Genomic DNA, 18,825 nt, shown 5'->3' on the forward strand with positions numbered 1-18,825 from the left:
GATGGACGTGAGTCTGAGTGAACTCCGGGAGTTGGTGATGGACAGGGATGCTTGGCGTGCTGTGATTCACGGGGTCGCAAAGAGTCGGACATGACTGAGCGACTGATCTGATCTGATCTGATATTCATTCTTTTTAGTGCATAAATGTTTTTGTGAGGGCATGTTTTCATTTTTCTTGGGTACATAACTAGTTGTAGAGTTGTTAACTCTATATTCAATCATTTGAAGGCTATTTTCAGGCCTCTCCCCTAAGTCAGCAGTAAAGAATCCTCCTGTAAGGCAGGAGGCACAGGAGACATGGGTTCCATCCTTAGTTGGGGAAGATCCCTTGGAGAAGGAAATGGCAACCCACTCCAGTAATCTTGCCGGGAAAATCCTCATGAACAGAGGAGCCTAGAGGGCTACAGTCCATGGGGTTGCAAATAGTCAGACATGACTGAAGAGACAGCATGCATGCAGACTATTTTCCAAAGTGTGTGTGTGCGTGTGCGCATGTGCATGCATGTGCGTGTGCCTGCATACACACTCAGTCATGTCCAACTCTTGCAACCCCATAGACTGTAGCCCGCCAGGCTCCTCTGTTCATGACATTTTCTTGGCAAGAATACTGGGGTGGGTTGCCTTTTCCTCCTCCAGGGGATCCCCATGGATTGAACCTGCATCTCGTGCATTCGCGGATGGATTCTTTACCATTTGAGCCACCTGGAGGCCCCCATTTTCCAAAGATGTGGCATGGAATTTCAGTCTTGGCAAGCTTACGGAAATGAAGTCAAATTGGAGGTGGCAGAGTGTGGGATGTTGGACAAATGTAGTCTGTCTCTCATCACCCCATCTATTTCATTCTTCCCACCTCAATATGTATAGGATTCTTAGAACAGCTCTTTCAAAATGTTATTTCCTTGTTTAAGAATCTACTGTGGAAACCCAATGAATGGTAGGATTATATCCCCAAAGACACGGTATTCAAGGTCCCCCATATTATAACATAAGCAAAGCGCAGTGGTTTGAACATAGATTTTAACATTAAGTTCTAATTCACCTTTGGAACTTTATTGCTTTGTAGGCTTAGCTATATAAAATTAAATTTATCTCTGTCTTAGTTTGCTTGTCCCTGTTTTAAAAATTAATTTTTATTGGAGTATAGTTGCTTTATAATGTTGTGTTAGTTTCTACTATAATCAAAGTGAATTAGTTGTATGTATACATATTCCCTCTATTTTTGAACTTCCTTTCCATTTAGGTCATCATAGAACAATGGGTAGAGTTCTCTCAGCTACACACTAAGTTCTCATCAGTTATGTTTTATGCATAGTATCAATAGTGTATATAAGTCAGTCACAGTCTCCCAAATCACCCCGTTCCTCCCCCTTTCCCCCTTGGTGTCCATGTTTGTTTTCTACATCAGTGTCTTTATTTCTGTTTTGCAAATAAGTTCAACTATGCCATTTTTTATATATGGTATTTGTTTCTCTCTTTCAGTCTTACTTCACTCTGTATGATGGTCTCTAGGTCCATCCACATCTCTACAAATGAGTTCACTTGTCTCTTAAAGAGATTTCTGTAAAGATTTTAGTGTGGAGCATGTTTAGTATAGTCTGTGGCACATTATAGTTACTCAGTAGGTAGTGGTTAATATACTGTCAATATATACTAGCAGCACACATTTGGAACATAAACTTTAAATATACCATGCACAATAGCATAAAAGATACCCCAAAAAATCTAGGGATAAATTTAGCAAAAAGATGCATGAGATTTCTCTACTAAAAATTCTAAAATATTCCTAAAAGATTTAAAGAAGACCTAAATTGGTGGAGATATCATGAACTAAAAGATTCAATGTTGTTTTGATTAAACATAATCTCAAGCAGGGGCTTCCCTGGTAGCTCAGCAGGTAAAGAATCTGCCAGCAATGCAGAAGATCCTGGTTCAGTTCCTGGGTGGGGAAGATCTGCTGGAGAAGGGATAGGCTACCCACTCCAATATTCTTCGGCTTCCCTGATGGCTCAGATGGTAAAGAATCTGCCTGCAATGTGGGAGACCTGGGTTCAATCCCTGGGTTGGGAAGATCCCTGGAGAAGAGAATGGCTACCCACTCCAGTATTCTGGCCTGGAGAATCCCATGAACAGTGGAACCTGGCAGGCTACAGTCCCTGGGGTTGCGAAGGAGACAACTGAGTGACTTTCCCTTCTCAATCTCAAGCAAAACATTTTCCACAAATTTTTTGTGTGAAAACCTTATTCTGAAATTTATATGAAAATGTAGAGAATATACAATATTTGAAATTGTATTGAATAATAACAAATCAGGTGAATTGTATTACTTGATATAAGCCACAGTAATCAAGACAGTATTGTGTTATATAAAGATACATAGGTTGAGGCAAAGTAGAGTTCAGCACTAGAATGGTACACATATAATAAGTTGCATAGAAACTTCAAGGCAGTTCAGGAAAAAAAAATCTTTTTAAACAAATGGTGTTGGAATAATGGGATAAACATATGGAAATACGAATCTCAACTTTACATCATCCACAAAATTAATTTAGATAAATTATAGACCTAATTGTAAAAACTAAAACATTAAAACTTTTTTGAAATAAACATGGAAGCATATATTTATGATCTTTGAACAGGCAGAGGTTTCTTGGAGTGAAAGAAAAAGCTACAGAAAAAAGATACCTTGAATGTCACCAAACACTACCTCTACGCAGCAAAAGAAAATTAAAAGTTTAGCTACAATATGGGAGAGAATGTTTACAGTATGTATTTTACAATAAACTTGATCCAGAATAAATAAGGAAAAAGCCAATAATAAAATCACAAGCAATTTTTATACAATGAGGCAAAAGATCGAACACTTCACCAGAAAAGATGTATGAATGGTGAATATGAACATGAAAAAGAACTTGATATCATTAGTTACCAGAGAAATGCAAATTAAAACCATAATGTAATACCACTTACTTGTTGCATCAACAAATGCTGTTGACAGTGTGAAGTCGTACAACTCATGTATTGCTCTGGGAAGTAGGTATGTAACAAGACATGCACTTTAGAAAATAGTTTGGTAGTTTCTCCTAAAGTTAAACACATTTATAGCAGCTTTATTAATAATCAGGCAAAAATCATTAGTTAAAAACAGACAAATGATTATCAACAAGACAATTGGTGAACAAATTGTGGTTTATTCATAGAATACTCCTCCGCTACATAAAGGCAACTCACTACTGATACAAGGAATAATATAGATGCATATAAAAAAAAATGATGTTGAACAAACCAGTAAGAAACAAATGAGGGGATTTCCCTCGTGGTCCAATGGTAAAGATTCTGCCAGTTAATACAGGGCACACGGGTTCATTCCCTGGTCCAGGAAGATCCCATATTCCGCGGGGCGACTACGCGCATGCACTGCAACTACTGTGCCATGCTCTAGAGCCCGTGCTCCATGACAAGAGAAGTCATTGCAATGAGAAACACGTGTACTGCAAATAGAGAAAGCCCGAGTGCAGCAACAAAGACCAGAGCAACCAAAAATAAAAATAAAGAAAATCTTTTAAAAATGTAGGTGAAAGTGAAAGTGAAGTCGCTCAGTCGTGTCCGACTCTTTCCGACCCCATGGACTGTAGCCTACCAGGCTCCTCCCTCCATGGGATTCTCCAGGCAAGAGTACTGGAGTGTGGTGCCATTGCCTTCTCCACGGGATCTTCCCGATCCAGGGATCGAACCCTGGTCTCCCACATTCCAGGCAGATGCTTTAACCTCTGAGCCACCAGGGAAGCCCTTAAAACAAACAAACAAACAAACCATTTTTTACATAAAAAAATGTAAAAACAGAAACAAATGAGAACACACTATATAATTTCATTTATCAACGTTCTAGTCCATAATGATAGAAATTGGAATCATAGTTGCTTGTGGGATGTGGAGTGAGTAGAAGTGGATATGGGGGAATTTTTAAGGTAATGGGAATATTTAATATCTTGATTGTAGGTTTGGTTACATGGGTGTATGTATCTATTTGCCAAACACATGTAATGGTATGCTGAAATCTGTACATTTTGTTTCATGTAAACTTTCTCTCAGAGGCAGGTGTAAATGTATCCTATATTTCTTAGCTTTATATACTTGGCAATATAATTTATCTTTCTGTGCATTACTGTCTTCATCTCTTTAATGAATTGTTAAAACTTATAACTATACATCAAGTGTTTAGTGATTTTGGGCACATTATTGGCACTGAGAAAATGCATTGCATCATCAATGCAACTAAATTTCCAAAAAGCCAAATATTTGCTACAATCAAATAAGAGTCTTGACAACTTTTGTACATTCTCCTTTTATTACCTCCCCTATGCATTTGCTTTTGGGCATCTTCTCTATTGGAACTTAATCATTGATGATTAAGGAAAGGCTCGCTCCCTACAAAGTGCTAATATGATCTTGAACAAATCCCTTTACTTTTTTCAGCTTTAGTTTTCTCATTTTGTTTCTCATGCCTTGCTGTATATTAAGAATTACTGGGTGAGATTTTCGAATCACACTGATGCTTGTTTCCCACCCTCAGAGATGCTCATCCAGTTGATCTGGTATGGGAGCCAGACATTAGTGTTTTTTAGATCCAGGGGTTTGAATGTGGTGTCAGAGTTGAAAACACCTAGATCAGGTGATCTTTAAAGACCTCTGGTTTAAAAAAAAAGAAAAAGACCTTTGCAGCTCAAATGGGAGTCTAAGCTGTGAACATTCAATTATTTTGTGAAGGCACATTTTTAAAATGTTGTTGCTATTTATATTATTGAACTATAGTATGCTTAGAGCACAGAATTTCTAACTGGACATCAACACTGCTTTCTGTTGCCTCATATCCATCCTTTTCAGATATCTGCATTATCTCTCTGGGCCTTTAAAATATTAGACTTCTTAATTTATGATCTTATTTATGGTCTTCAGTCTAAACATATTCACCTACTATCGTTGTTGTTTAGTTGCTCAGTCGTGTCAGACTCTTTGTGATACCATGGACTTCAGCCCACCAAGTTCCTCTGTCCATGGAATTTTCCAGGCACGAATACTAGACTGGGTTGCCATTTCCTTCTTCAGGAGATCTTCCTGACCCAGAAATCAAACCCTGGTCTCTGTGTCTCCTGCTTTGCAGATGGATTCTTTACCCTTGAGCCACTGGGGAAGCTCATAAAACCCAGCATTTACTTATAAAAATTAGTTGCATTCATGGAGAAAAAAGTATCAAACTTTGTAAATGATGTAAAATGTTACTAGTTGTTTTTTATTTGAGAAAAACAGATCAAACCAAAAAGGTTTCATTTTCATAACACCCCCTTACATAACAAATTATCAAACACATTTGTACATATGGGTAAACTATCTTAGCATATCTTTATAAGTAACCTAAAATCTGTTTTTTTTCTTTTTTAATTACTGTTATTTTTATTGTCCTTGTACGTGAATGAAAGCCATGATCTTAGTCATCTGGAAAGACAGAACTGGGATACTGGAAATTCTGAACACAATCTCTCATCCTCCATTGCTCAGTGCAGAAAGTTGGCTAGAAATTTGCCCCTCATAGCTATTGTGTGTACTGCTGTATCAGCAAAGTAAGGAAAAGGAAATCTGATATAAAACCTTCTGAAAATGCAGAGATATTTCTTTTTAATCTGGAAATTGCGATGAAAAAACAGCTTCATTCTTTTCTTTCCACGTATAATAAGGTATTCAACTAGGGTAGAGGTGATGAGGTCACCAACTGCATTACGAATAGCTTAGTCAGGGGGGCTGATTCTTATAAGGATGATGACTTAGTCACATTTTTAAAGAGAGAAAAGAATGGGATCCCAGGATTGCTCGTGAAGCCCCTTTTAGTTCAAAGAAGCTGGGCTAATGCTCCCCACCAGTGATAAATGATTTGCTATTGTCCAGTCTTCTTGACTGGCTGATGGTATAATCTACAGCTCAGAAGTCTGTAAAGAGGGGACATTTTTTGCTCTTATATGGGGAAAACTAAAAGAGTAAATCCTATGATGATTGAAGTCAGTGATAATCTCACTCCAGCCATCTTGGTCTATTCAGTAATGTGACATATTTCACTTCTACTTAATTTTGATTGAAAAATTCTATGCCTTTTCATAGAAATTCCTTCATTCTTCCTAGCGCCTTACTTCTTGTGCTTAGCACAGAAACTATGCCAAATCTTTCACACCAGTGCCTAGTAAAGAGGAAAAGATATCTTTCAATGTACATACCTATGAGTTGGTTAAATCATGACTTTTTAAAAAGTCCTTCCTTCCCACCTGACATGAAGCATTTGTCGAGAGATTTATAACCGTGCCTCTTCTTCAATACCTGAGATGTTAGTAACTCTCACTATTTCATAGGCTGTGTTTATAATTTTTGGATAGGTTTTGGTATTTCCACCTATCAGTTGTATTCTGTTCTCTGAAACCATATTCTAAAAATCTAAGCACTCTTCAATATGACAGAAAGCAAAGGAGAAAAGGAAAGATAGACCCATTTTAATGCAGGGTTCCAAGGAATAGCAAGGAGGGATAAGAAAACTTTCCTCAGTGATTAATGCAAAGAAATACAGGAAAACAATAGAATGGGAAATAATAGAGATCGCTTCAAGAAAATTAGAGATACCAAGGGAACATTTCATGCAAAGATGGGCATAATAAAGGACAGAAACAGTATGGACCTAACAAAACAGAAGATATTAAGAAGAGGTGGCAAAAATACAAAGAAGAACTATACAAAAAAACTATATCTGGGTTATACAACCCAGATAACCACAATGGTGTGATCACTCACCTAGAGCCAGACATCCTGGAATAGGAAGTCAAGTGGGCCTTAGAAAGTATCACTACAATCAAAGCTAGTGGAGGTGAAGGAATTCCAGTTGAGCTATTTCAAATCCAAAAAGATGATACTGTTAAGGTGCTGCACTCAATATGCCAGTAAATTTGGAAAACTCAGCAGTGGTCACAGGACTGGAAAAGGTCAGTTTTCATTCCAGTGCCAAAGAATGCTCAAACTACTGCACAATTGCACTCATCTCACATGCTAGCTAAGTAATGATCAAAATTCTCCGAGCCAGGCTTCAACAGTACATGAACCATGAACTTCGAGATGTTCAAGCTGGATTTAGAAAAGGCAGAGGAACCAGAGATCAAATTGCCAACATCCATTAGATCATTGAAAAAGCAATAGAGTTCCATATAAAAACATCTACTTCTGCTTTACTGACTAGCCCAAAGCCTTATTCTGTGTGGATTACAACAAACTGGAAAATTATGAAAGAAATGGGAATACCAGACCACCTTATCTATCTCCTGAGACATCTGTATGCAGGTCAAGAAGCAACAGTTAGAACTGTCCATGCAAAAAAAGATTGGTTCCAAATCGGCAAAGGAGTACATCAAGGCTGTATCTTGTCACCCTACTTACTTAACTTACATGCAGAATACATTGTGCAAAATGATGGGTTGGATGAAGCACAAACTGGAATCAAGATTGCTGGGAGAAATATCAATAACCTCAGATATGCAGATGGCACCACCCTTATGGCAGAAAGCAAAGAAGAACTAAAGAGCCTCTTGATGAAAGTGAAAGAGGAGAGTGAAAAAGTTGGCTTAAAACTCAACATTCAGAAAGCTGAGATGTGGCATCTGGTCCCATCACTTCATGGCAAATAGATGGGGAAACAATGCAAACAGTGAGCAACTTTATGTTTTTGGGCTCCAAAATCACTGCAAATGGTGACTGTAGCCATGAAGTTAAAAGATGCTTACTCCTTGGAAGGAAAGCTATGAGCAACAGAGATAGCATATTAAAAAGCAGAGACATTACTTTGTCAACAAAGGTCCATCTAGTCAAAGCTATGGTTTTTCCAGTAGTCATGTATGGATGTGAGAGATGGACTATAAAGAAAGCTGAGCACTGAAGAATTGATGCTTTTGAACTGTGGCGTTGGAGAAGACTCTTGAAAGTGCCTTGGACTGCAAGAAGGTCCAACTAGTCCATCATAAAGGAAATCAGTCCTGAATATTCATTAGAAGGAGTGAATGTGAAGCTGAAACTCCAATACTTTGGCTACCTGATGTGAAGAACGGACTCATTGGAAAAGACCCTGATGCTGGGAAAGATTGAAGGCAGGAGGAGAAGGGGATTTCAGAGGATGAGATAATTGAATGGCATCACTGACTCGAAGGACATGAGTTTGAGCAAGCTCTGGGAGTTGGTGATGGACAGGGAAGCCTGGCGTGCTGCAGTTCATGGGGTCGCAAAGAGTCGGGCATGACTGAGTGACTGAAGTGAATTTTAAGTATTAGGTAAACAAGGTAACTGTTTTCAAGGTCTTTTCGTTATAGTAAATATCCTCAGGTTCTTTGATGGTCAGTCATTTGCTACGTGCCATGATTTTTTGCCCATCTGCATCCTGGACACTCTAAATAAATGAACTCTAGTTTCTCCAAAGACCCTGTGAAGTATTTCTTGGAATTTAGGACTGTCTGCAATGTGTTGCCTGAAAACCAGAAATGGAATGAGATTTTCATTTACTTGTTTCAGGACACTATTGTTTATTGCCCCTTTAAATCTTTCTTGGAGGAGGGGAGAGAATAAATAAATGGCTGTTGTTCTATTTAACACAGCCTTAGATTGCATTAGCTTTTTTTTTTTCTTGGCAGCCTCATTTTTCCTGTTCAGTGAACTCAATCTCCATGGCTGGTTAATTCTGTCACTTGAGAGTGTGATTCAAATGAAGGCAGGCTGAATGCCAGGCCGTCCTGCAGTCATAGTCCACAGCTCTCTTTCCTGCCCATCACGTCTATAGACCCTTGGTTATAAGAGAAATTGAGACATGCTTTATTTGTCCAATTGCCTCAAATGGCAATCTTGAGGCCATAGAAAAAAATGAGCTAGTTTTAGCTATTTGGAGCAATAGTTCTCATCTGATCAGAATGGCTGGATGACCTAGGATAAGTGTTCTAGCAGGGCTTTTGGAAGTTGCTGTAAGGATTAAATTGACACAGAGCACTCCCCTTACCCATATCAATGTTCAGGAATAAATATCGTTGTTGTTGTTTTTTTTTAGAGCTAGTCAAACTGCCAAACCTTTCGGATGTTGTTTAAGTGTGAGAATTTCAACTGTCCTTTCCTTTGTCTTCTGCATGGAATTGTTCTGAGTATGGAAATTCACTTTCTTTAACTGTTACCTGACTTTTAGACATGCATTTCAGTCCATACTAGTTTGAAGCACACAGAGGAGTTTTATTGTTGAGTGTATTCTGTTACTTTTAGTAATAAACATGGAGATGGATGGAGTTTAAAAAAACAAAGATTGGAATTGTGAAATCATGTTTTGAACTAGAGGATAATGATCTAAGATCTTAGTATATTAAGCTATTTGAGCCATCCAGCATTGTCCTAAGAGGTCCTCACCAGTGTTCAAACCCATAGCAACATTGCTAAACCTGTGACCTTATCTTTGATTATTTTACTATTATCTGTCATATTTGGGCAAGGTTGCGTTTGTGGTTGGTGGTTGTTCAGTCTTTGGATCTCAGGTCTGTGTTGTAAATACTCACTATGCACATCTCTCCCATCTTCCTGTGGGTAGTACACTTCCCCCATTGACTGTAGCACTCCTTGTCGAGTTTGAATACAGTCAGAAACAGCTCTCCATATAGCATCACAGATGGTTACTGATAGTTGATAGTTGACATGGGGATGAAATATCCTCATTTTAGCCTAACACTCTAGAGCTAGACCACCTGAGTTCAAGTTCAAGCTCTGCCTCTTTTTCAGCATATTATTTATGATATTATACATATTTCCTCAGCATGATTTATCTGTCTCAGTTTCCTCATCCACAATATGGAGATTATAATAGTACCTACTTCATAGAGTTGTTGAAAAGATTAAGTGAGATAATGTGAAGATGCTGGAGCAGTGTCCACACAGTTAGTTCTTAATAAATGGTAGCTTTCAAGTGAACTCAACAGCCCATTCCTTCAGCTCATTCCATCCCATGCAATATGACCTTCAGATATAGTAGTTAAAAACTTATTTGATAACTCACAGCTGGATAATGGGCATTAGGAGTGATATTTGATAATTACAGATGTTCAAGTGTGTGTTTGTGTCATACTTGATTCTTCTGTACCTTTGAGGAGATGAATCAAGATGGAGAATAATTTATATTTTTTATAATTTTCTATTTTAGTTAGTATTTGAATTAGACCCTTTGGTAAACATGTCACTAAAATATCCTTTCCAAAATGGGCAGTGATCTGGCTAATGATAGCACTTAGCCATTAACCTGAATTTCTTCCCTCTTCAATTCTGTTTACAGAAGTACAGAAAACTCACCATTTGCTCAAGGAAGCAGGTATCAGTCATGCTGATCTTTCTGTTGGCATTTGGATAGGTCTCTGTTTTTCTGATTGACAATGGCAACCTCTGTCCCTATGACTGTCTGCCTGTCTTTAAAGCATTTATGCGCTCCATTTCTGCATCTGTTGCTGAGGTGCTGCTGCTACTCTTGTGAATATAAGCAGGGTGGAAAGTGTGTGTGTGTGGGGGGGTGTGATTTGTAGGTGTGCATTTATGTGTGTGCATGGACAAATGAAGTCTTCCCTAGTGGCTCAGATGGTGAAGAATTTATCTGCCAATGCAGGAGGCGTGGTTTGAATCCCTGGTCAGGAAGATCCCGGGGAGAAGAAAATGGCAACAAACTCCAGTATTCTTGCCTAGGAAACCCCTGAGCCACGGGGTTGCAAAAGAGTCGGACATGACTTAGTGACTAAACATCAATGGACGGACACACAAGTTGTACATACTGAGGACTAAAAAGATACTGTGTGCATATGTAGTGTCTGTGGGCGGAGGGAACACTTAACCATGTGTGTCTCTGTCTCTGTGTTTGCACATGTGCACCCTTGAGACTATAAAAAACAGTCACTCCTCTAGTTGATGTTTTCTTTAAATAGCCTGGTCAGTATAATCCCATATTTTTTTCTCCCTTTCCCTCTCCTTTTTCTAGCTCCTCTCTATCACTTTCCCTCACTCATCTCTGTAAGTTTTGCCCTCTTGGGTGATTACCGCCACTTGGTGATCTGTACTGTACCCTCATTCTCTTAGAGCCTCTTTGTGTATACCTGCAGAGGGACTCACAGGCTGGATCTGCTTGGTTTCTCAACAGTTCTATGCAAGATAGCTCATGTTTACCCAGGGCGTATATCACTTTAGGCTTTCTTGAGAAAAACATGCCTCAAATCTTGAATTTCAGCATTTCTCTGCTGCTCCTTGACAAAGCAGTTCCTTTCTGCTAGTTCCAGCTAGGCAGATTGGATATTTGAATTATACCCCTTTTAATGGTGAGGAATTCCAGGCCAGTAATTTACAGAATCAGATTAGAACTTGGTGCTCTTTTCACAAAATCATTTATGTGGAGGATTGGGGAGGAGGGAGTGTTTAGATCAGACATGTGGAGAATATTACAGAATATTATTTTACCTTCCAGCCCTTTCCTGCCCCCTGACATTATTGAGTCATTATCCATCACAGGCCTTAGTAGAGGTCTGTTAATCAATTGATTATTTTCTCAGGGCTTCTGTGAGATGTGTATCCTTTCCTTTTTAGTAGTATTCCTAGGACTATTAAGTTCTGGGTAAAGGAGTTTTCTTTGCTTCATACTCTGTACTGATGTTGACAACCTACCCTGGAAAAATTAATAGTAATATTAATAATTGTGGCAGGTCATGAACAAAATCTGTCAGTATCACTAAATATTCATGCTTTCTGCACCCCTTATGTTCTATTTACAGTTCTAATAATTAAGCATCACAGAGTTCAGTTAGAGAAATGACAACTGAATTTATTGATGATAACAATTATGGATATGAAATTATACAAAGCACTATTTACATAATGCAAATAGGGGAATTAATTACAAACCTAGAAAAGGGAGAATGTTCTGGCTTGTCAGTGAACTCTAAGACCTATAACGTTCACACTAGGAAAGCTTTTTCTTTTTTTCTGGCAATGATATTGACCTCCAGGTATCTGTGGAAGGAAGGCTACAACTTGGGGATCTAGAGGATATAGGTTTAAGTATGACTGCTTTACATCTGACTCATGGGGTGATTTAAGGTTAAAGCTGGTACCTGACAGATGGAATGTCATTTGATTTCCACATTTTCCCCCTAGACACGGTATCATTTAAGACTTAAAAACCTCATGAGGATAGAAAAGTCAGATTTGAATATTCAGGGAGTAAAGTTATATAAGCTAATGGGATACCTTTGAAAATGTTGTCTCAGCTCACAAACAGTCCCCTTGTGACAGGGATGGATCTACCTTCTATTGGGCCATAGAACTAGGCCCCAGGCATGGTATCTAGAATTGATGTATACTCTATTAATGCTCTGGGGGTCTGGGGAAGACACCTGGCACTAGCTAGGCTGCTCAGATCTTTGGGAATCGAGCATAGAAATAAGAATTGAGAATCAGTCATTCCTTGTGGCTGGACCTATACCATTCAAACTTGGGTTATTCCACCAGGCATACTAGGTAGCAAGAAAATGATTGACTGGGGTGAGAAAGCAGCAGATTCACAGAAGGAAGCAATAAGGAAAGGAAAGCAGTGTTCCTCCTAGGCATAAAGTGCCGTTGTAGCTCCTTTACCCAGTACTCCTGAGACTGTGTGTTTCTCCCTTCGACTTCCATGAAATGCCTGCGCATCCTTGAAATAAACAACTTATTTTATTGTCTTTACTTAAGATAGCTTTCACATTTGTTTATTATTAAAAAATAGAGTCCCAATAGACAAATAATTAGCCTAAGTCACAAAACTAATGGGGAGGACAGAGTGAGAGAGAACTCACGTTTCTTTCCCACCTCTCTGCAGTTTTCCCCATAGCTGCAGTTTTCTCCTTTAGCTGTTTCTTATATTCCTCAGTCCTCATCCTCTATTCAGGACCCATCTAGCCCTATCATGAGGGTGGAGCCCGCTTTGGGTTTCTCAGATCTCAGAGTTGGGGACGAGAGCATTCAGCTTAGCTTCTAGCATGTACAGATGTACTCTATCAGGATGCTCCTTGATTCATTAAAATTCTACAAGAAGGAAACGCAGCCAGCTGCCATTCTCCTTGCTCATCATCTTTCCTGGTGTCAGTCACACCTCATTGCATTTGGCAATGCTGTTGACGTGAGTGACATTAGCCAGAGCACAAATCAGGTAGCATCTGCTGAGGAGAGGGAAAAAGAAATCATAAACACATTTATAAAAGGGAAAACAGAATCAGGGTGACATCCAGGTTGTCTTTTTGATAGTCTCTGTTTTTGGGTTTGTGTTTGGAATAGATGGCTCCATTTTTCCATGTTTCAGTTTAACTGTTTCGATGGCTGTCTGTTAGTTTTATCTCAGAGGAAACTTATAATGTTGAATAGATACAGTAGGAGAGGGGTTATAATTAGGGTAACCACCTGGTCCAGTTTTTCTTGGATGATCTTGATAGCTATTTTCCCAGCATAATTTTTAGTAGGACCCATTTCCCTCTCAAACATACCCTGATTTGGATGATAAATTACTTGATTATGCTTGTAATAGGTGATCACATTTGAGGTGCTATCCATCACTGATATTTGCTGAGCACCTACTGTGCATGATGCTGGGAAAGACTTAGGACAGGAAGAGAAGGGGATGGCAGAGGATGAGATGGCTAGATGGCATCACTGAGTCAATGGACATGAGTTTGAGCAAGCTCTGGGAGATAGTGGAGGACAGTGAAACTCGGTGTGCTCCAGTCCATGGAGTCGCAAAGTCAGACACGACTTAACAACTGAACAACAACCAACAAAGTGATCAAAGGTGGTGTGAGAGGTGTGTATTTGTATGGCTGGATGTATAAATATAAGTAGTTCATGGTCTCTGCCCTTAATGAACTTCCTTCTAGTTTAGGAAAGAAAGTAATATTGAAAAATGGAACTATAACTCCAGGGGACAAAAAAATCTTCTTAAAGGTTGGACTGGAGATTGCAAGGCAGTTGCTCCGTAGTGTACTGCTCTTGTTGGAGGCATTGTAGGCAAGGACAGAGAATCTGGAGACAGACAGCTTGGGTTCATATCCCAACTCTGCCATTACTAGCAGTGTGACCAGGAGAAGAGCAACTCATCTATTTAAGTCTCTAGTTTCTCAGTTACACATGTAGACGATTAGGGTATCTTCCTTGTTGGGGTTTTGTGAGGATTATATTATGTGTAGATGGTGACTACCATAGTTCCCAGTGGAAACTAACACCTCAGTAGTTGAGAGTTAACCTGGGATCTGTAGCAGTGTGTCCTGACTGAGTTAAAAACGTTTGGAATCAGCCCTGTCTCTATCATTCAACCTCTGTGACATGCAAGATAGGGCTGCACAGAGAATCCCAGTACTGTAAGGTCCTGGACTGCTACCAAGCTCCAGCCCAGCACTCAGCACTGAGATGGTTGGTAGGTAAACAACATTCCTTAGAATCATTCATCACGTCTTCTCGACATTTTCCAATAGAGTTGTGACAGCAAGGCAAACTGTGTGCTGTAGACTTAGGAGAACAGATGGCATCAGAAAAATCTAGCATGTGAGGGAAACACATGGTATGTTCCCATCTATCACAGGAAGGGGCAAGAACCATGTGTACTGAATTATTCCTCCTTCTGGTGGTGAAGGTGGGAAGTAAAAGGAAATAGTGGGATACCAACAGCACAGTCCTACATGGAAAAGGTCTAGAATGCTGCTTCTCTAGAATTTCTCTCTGGACCTAGAAAGGTATTCACCTTGGTTAAATGCTGTTTGAACACATGTCTCTTGGAAATGCACTAGGCACTCGTTCCACCAGTTGATTGAAAAGTGTGGGATATCTTGGGACCTTGTTCAAAGAATATGGGCTCTTTGAAGAAAAAAATCAGATATAAAACTAAAGTTATAGTACTTACTATGATCTTTTAAATTAATGACTAACTTTACTGAGTCCTATATGTCAGATCTGAGTCAAAAGCTTTACTAAGCATTGCCTCATTAAATGTCTATGGCTGCATTCTGACATAAGTGCTATGATAATTCCCATTTTGTGTATAGGGAAACTGGTTCAAAGAGGCCTAAGGATCTAAACAGCCACTAGGAGGAAAGGCCTTTTACCTGGGCAAACTTGGGTCCAAATTTTACATTCTTGATTATTATGCTGTATGATGAACTTGCCTTTAAAAGACCTAGCTAAGCAAAATATCTTTAATGATCATTGTGGTGAAGGATGGAATAATATTGAATAGAAGAAGAATTAAAATACTGAGGGCTAGAAGGGCATTTCTGGCTTGACTGACTTTTCTTCTTCTTCCCAATCTAACTTATGTAAGGCAGATGCTTACTCCTTGGAAGGAAAGTTATGACCAACCTAGATAGCATATTGAAAAGCAGAGATATTATTTTGCCAACAAAGGTTCGTCTAGTCAAGGCTATGGTTTTTCCAGTCATCATGTATGGATATGAGAGTTGGACTGTGAAGAAGGCTGAGTGCAGAAGAATTGATGCTTTTGAACTGTGGTGTTGGAGAAGACTCTTGAGTGTCCCTTGGACTGCAAGGAGATCCAACCAGTCCATCCTAAAGGAGATCAGTCCTGGGTGTTCATTGGAAGGACTGATGCTGAAGCTGAAACTCTAATACTTTGGTCACCTCATATGAAGAGTTGACTCGTTTGAAAAGACCCTGATGCTGGGAGGGATTGGGGGCAGGAGGAGAAGGGGACGACAGAGGATGAGATGGTTGAATGGCATCACCGACTCGATGGACATGAGTCTGAGTGAACTCCGGGAGTTGGTGATGGACAGGGAGGCCTGGCGTGCTGTGATTCATGAGGTCACAAAGAGTCGGACATGACTGAGCGACTGAACTGAACTGGCCTTACAGTTGGGTAGCCAGTCTTGTTTCACAGGGAAGATCTTTTATGTTTTCTCTGGACAATATTCCAAGGTTTTAGTGATACTAAAATGCAAGAAAATGCCAGAAAATTCTTCCTGGTTTTGAATCTAAAGTAGTGTTATTTAGTCTAATTGGATAATATGAGTACTATTGAGATATAAGCTATTTTTGGTATATTGGCTAATAGAGTGCTTTCTCATTTTTCTTTTTTTTCTCATTTTTCTCTCTTTTCATTCTTTTGTCTTTTGCAACTTTATGTAAATATAATTGATATACAGTAATATATACATATTTAAGGTGGGGAATTTGATGAGCTTTGACATATATTACATCTAGAAAACCATTTTCTAAATGGTTTTAAGCTAAACAATTAAGATAATGAACATACCCATCATTTCCAAAAGTTTCCTTCTGTCCCTTTGTAATCCAGCCCTCTGTTCCCCATCACCAGGTAACTACTACTACTCTCTGTCATTATGAATTAGCTTGCATTTTCTAGAATTTGTATATAATTGGGATTATACTTGCCTCTTGAGTCAAGTGTATGAAAATGCTTTAGAGTGATTTTAACAAGACTTCTAAATAAGTGGTCTAGGTTATGTAGGGATGGGATGGGAGGAGGCTCAAGAGGGAGGGGATATATGTCTACTTATAGCGGACTCATTTGTTGTACATCAGAAACTAACACAACATTGAAAAGCAATTATCTTCTAATCAAAAATAAAAAGAGAATACAGAGAAAGTTGGTATATGACAGCAGTGCTTCTCTAATTTTAGGATGTACCAAAATCACCTGGAGCAATCATTAAAACAAAAATTTCTGGACCCCCCCCCAAAAAAAAGTGGTCTAAGTTAATTTTTGGCTGATCAGATGTTATATAGTATACTGAAAAGGCTATGGAATTTTCAGTTGGAAGATCTGAAAATCAGTTCCTGCTTATGTAGTCTTAAACAATAAGTAACTGAGTCTCTCGAGGCCTTAGTTTTGTCATTTGTGATCTCGGGCTAATAGTTACCACTGGGCTCATTGTAAGACTGAAATAAATAACATATGAATTCTTTAAAAAAAAAAAATCTGTAAATTTAATTACTATTAACCAGGAAAGTACGTGTTTGGCAGATTCCACTCTAGAGGCATTCTGAGTAATTGGTATGGTTCTGCTCACTTTGTGTCTACTTTCTGCTACTGTCTTCCTGTATCATTGTATCTCTGAACAGACATGACCATTAGTTTTGGAATCGTACATATTTTCTTATCTATATAAAATTCATATTTCTATATGCTGTACTCTACTCCTGTATTTCTTGTGGTTGAAGACAAAGAGTTCGTTTGTGCGGTATCTAAATATGTATACAAGTCTGAGGAAAAGATATAGTTATTAAAATAAAGGAAAAAGGGAGAAACTCCTCACAGATAAGGCAATGAAAACAGGAGTGGAATGCTACTAAGCATCTGGAAAGTAATAAATATATTCAATATACCTGTATATGTCCGGCACTAGATTAGTTACGGGCCTTGGACTTGCCCTTGACTTTGACCTTGGCCTTGAACTTATCTTTGAACTTGGGCTTGACCTTGACCATCTTTTTATTCTTTACTTCTATTAATATTTATGATACACAGGCTCTTTGCAGACATTATACGAGACCCAAGGAAAGGGAAAGAAACATAATGCCTATTCTCATTAAGTTTATTATCTTGCTTTGTCCTAGGGGGGGAAAAATGATTATGAAGTCTTGCCACATTCAATGGTAGGATGTATTAACTGCAATTTGTCATTCATCTATACTTAAAGTTTAGTTGCTTGCATATATTTCTTTTTTTATATAAATTTATTTATTTTAATTGGAGGCTAATTACTTTACAATATCGTATTGATTTTGCCGTAGCTGTCTCATAATAAAGCCATGGAGACATAAGTAGTATAGAGTTTAATGGCTGATTGCCTTGATTCAGAAAGGTGAGAGGGTCACAGCTTTACTGAGTAACCCAGAATAAGTAGTTACATTTCTCCAAGCTTATTTAGTAATTTACAAACTAACCCTCTGCCCTCCTTTCTCTGCAGGTGAACCACAAATATCAAGCCATTTTCCAATGAAGATGTATCTGTCCCAGAGTTGAACGTGCACCTGGAGCCAGAGGACTCTAAGGAGCTGGTTTTGAAGAAGCTTTGCCTCCTTTTCCCTGTCTACTTTTGGGTGAGTCACCTCATCTTCTACTAAGTGGGAATGCTTTTCCATGTTCTGCCTACCTTGAGAATGACCCAATTTTAAGATCCTGTGAGATGGATTTGAAAGCACTCCATGGATTCAAGCCTTTCTAGTTTAATGGAGCTTCAATCTGATAGCTTAGTTCATGCCTATGAAATAATGTCAAATGTTGTGGCTGTGTACTTGGAAATAGATGATTTCTTTGCGGGTTGAATAGGACAAGAAGATGGCAATGTGAATTATTCTATGAATTTGGATACCACTGTAACCAAATGTCTCCTGTGATACAATCTCTGGTAAGTGACCAAGTTGAAATGCCTGCGTAATCATCTATCAACACAGGAAACAGTCCATTCATTATGATTTGGTCCTCAAACTTCTGTTCCTCCTCCCTGTTTAGGGGAGATGTCCACGGCTCCTGGCAATAAGCCCCCAAATCTGCCTCCAGATTACAGAGTATGCTCAGCAGAGAACTGTTCCCTTGTCAACAATGAGCATTAGTACAGCAGTTGGACTGGAAGGAAAAACCTTTGTCTATTAGGAAGCCTGCCGAGCTTGGTTGCTAAGCAACCCAGTCTGAAGGCAGCAAACAGTTTGCACCACGAGGGACTCCAGGGAGGTGGGCCTGGAAAATAGGGAGAA

General features: G+C 39.0%; 1 long non-coding RNA gene across 1 annotated transcript in view; it reads left to right on the plus strand.

Annotated features, from left to right (window-relative positions):
• The window catches only part of LOC138988654 (uncharacterized), a 734,014-nt gene that overhangs the window by 651,562 nt on the left and 63,627 nt on the right, over window positions 1-18,825 (plus strand). The window contains exon 5 of the long non-coding RNA XR_011464927.1: window positions 18,039-18,171. This is a non-coding gene — a long non-coding RNA (uncharacterized lncRNA). The remainder of the gene's footprint in view (window positions 1-18,038; window positions 18,172-18,825) is intronic.

This window comes from Bos mutus, chromosome 7 (genome assembly GCF_027580195.1).
Source record: "Bos mutus isolate GX-2022 chromosome 7, NWIPB_WYAK_1.1, whole genome shotgun sequence".
In the NCBI taxonomy this organism is placed as follows: domain Eukaryota; kingdom Metazoa; phylum Chordata; class Mammalia; order Artiodactyla; family Bovidae; genus Bos; species Bos mutus.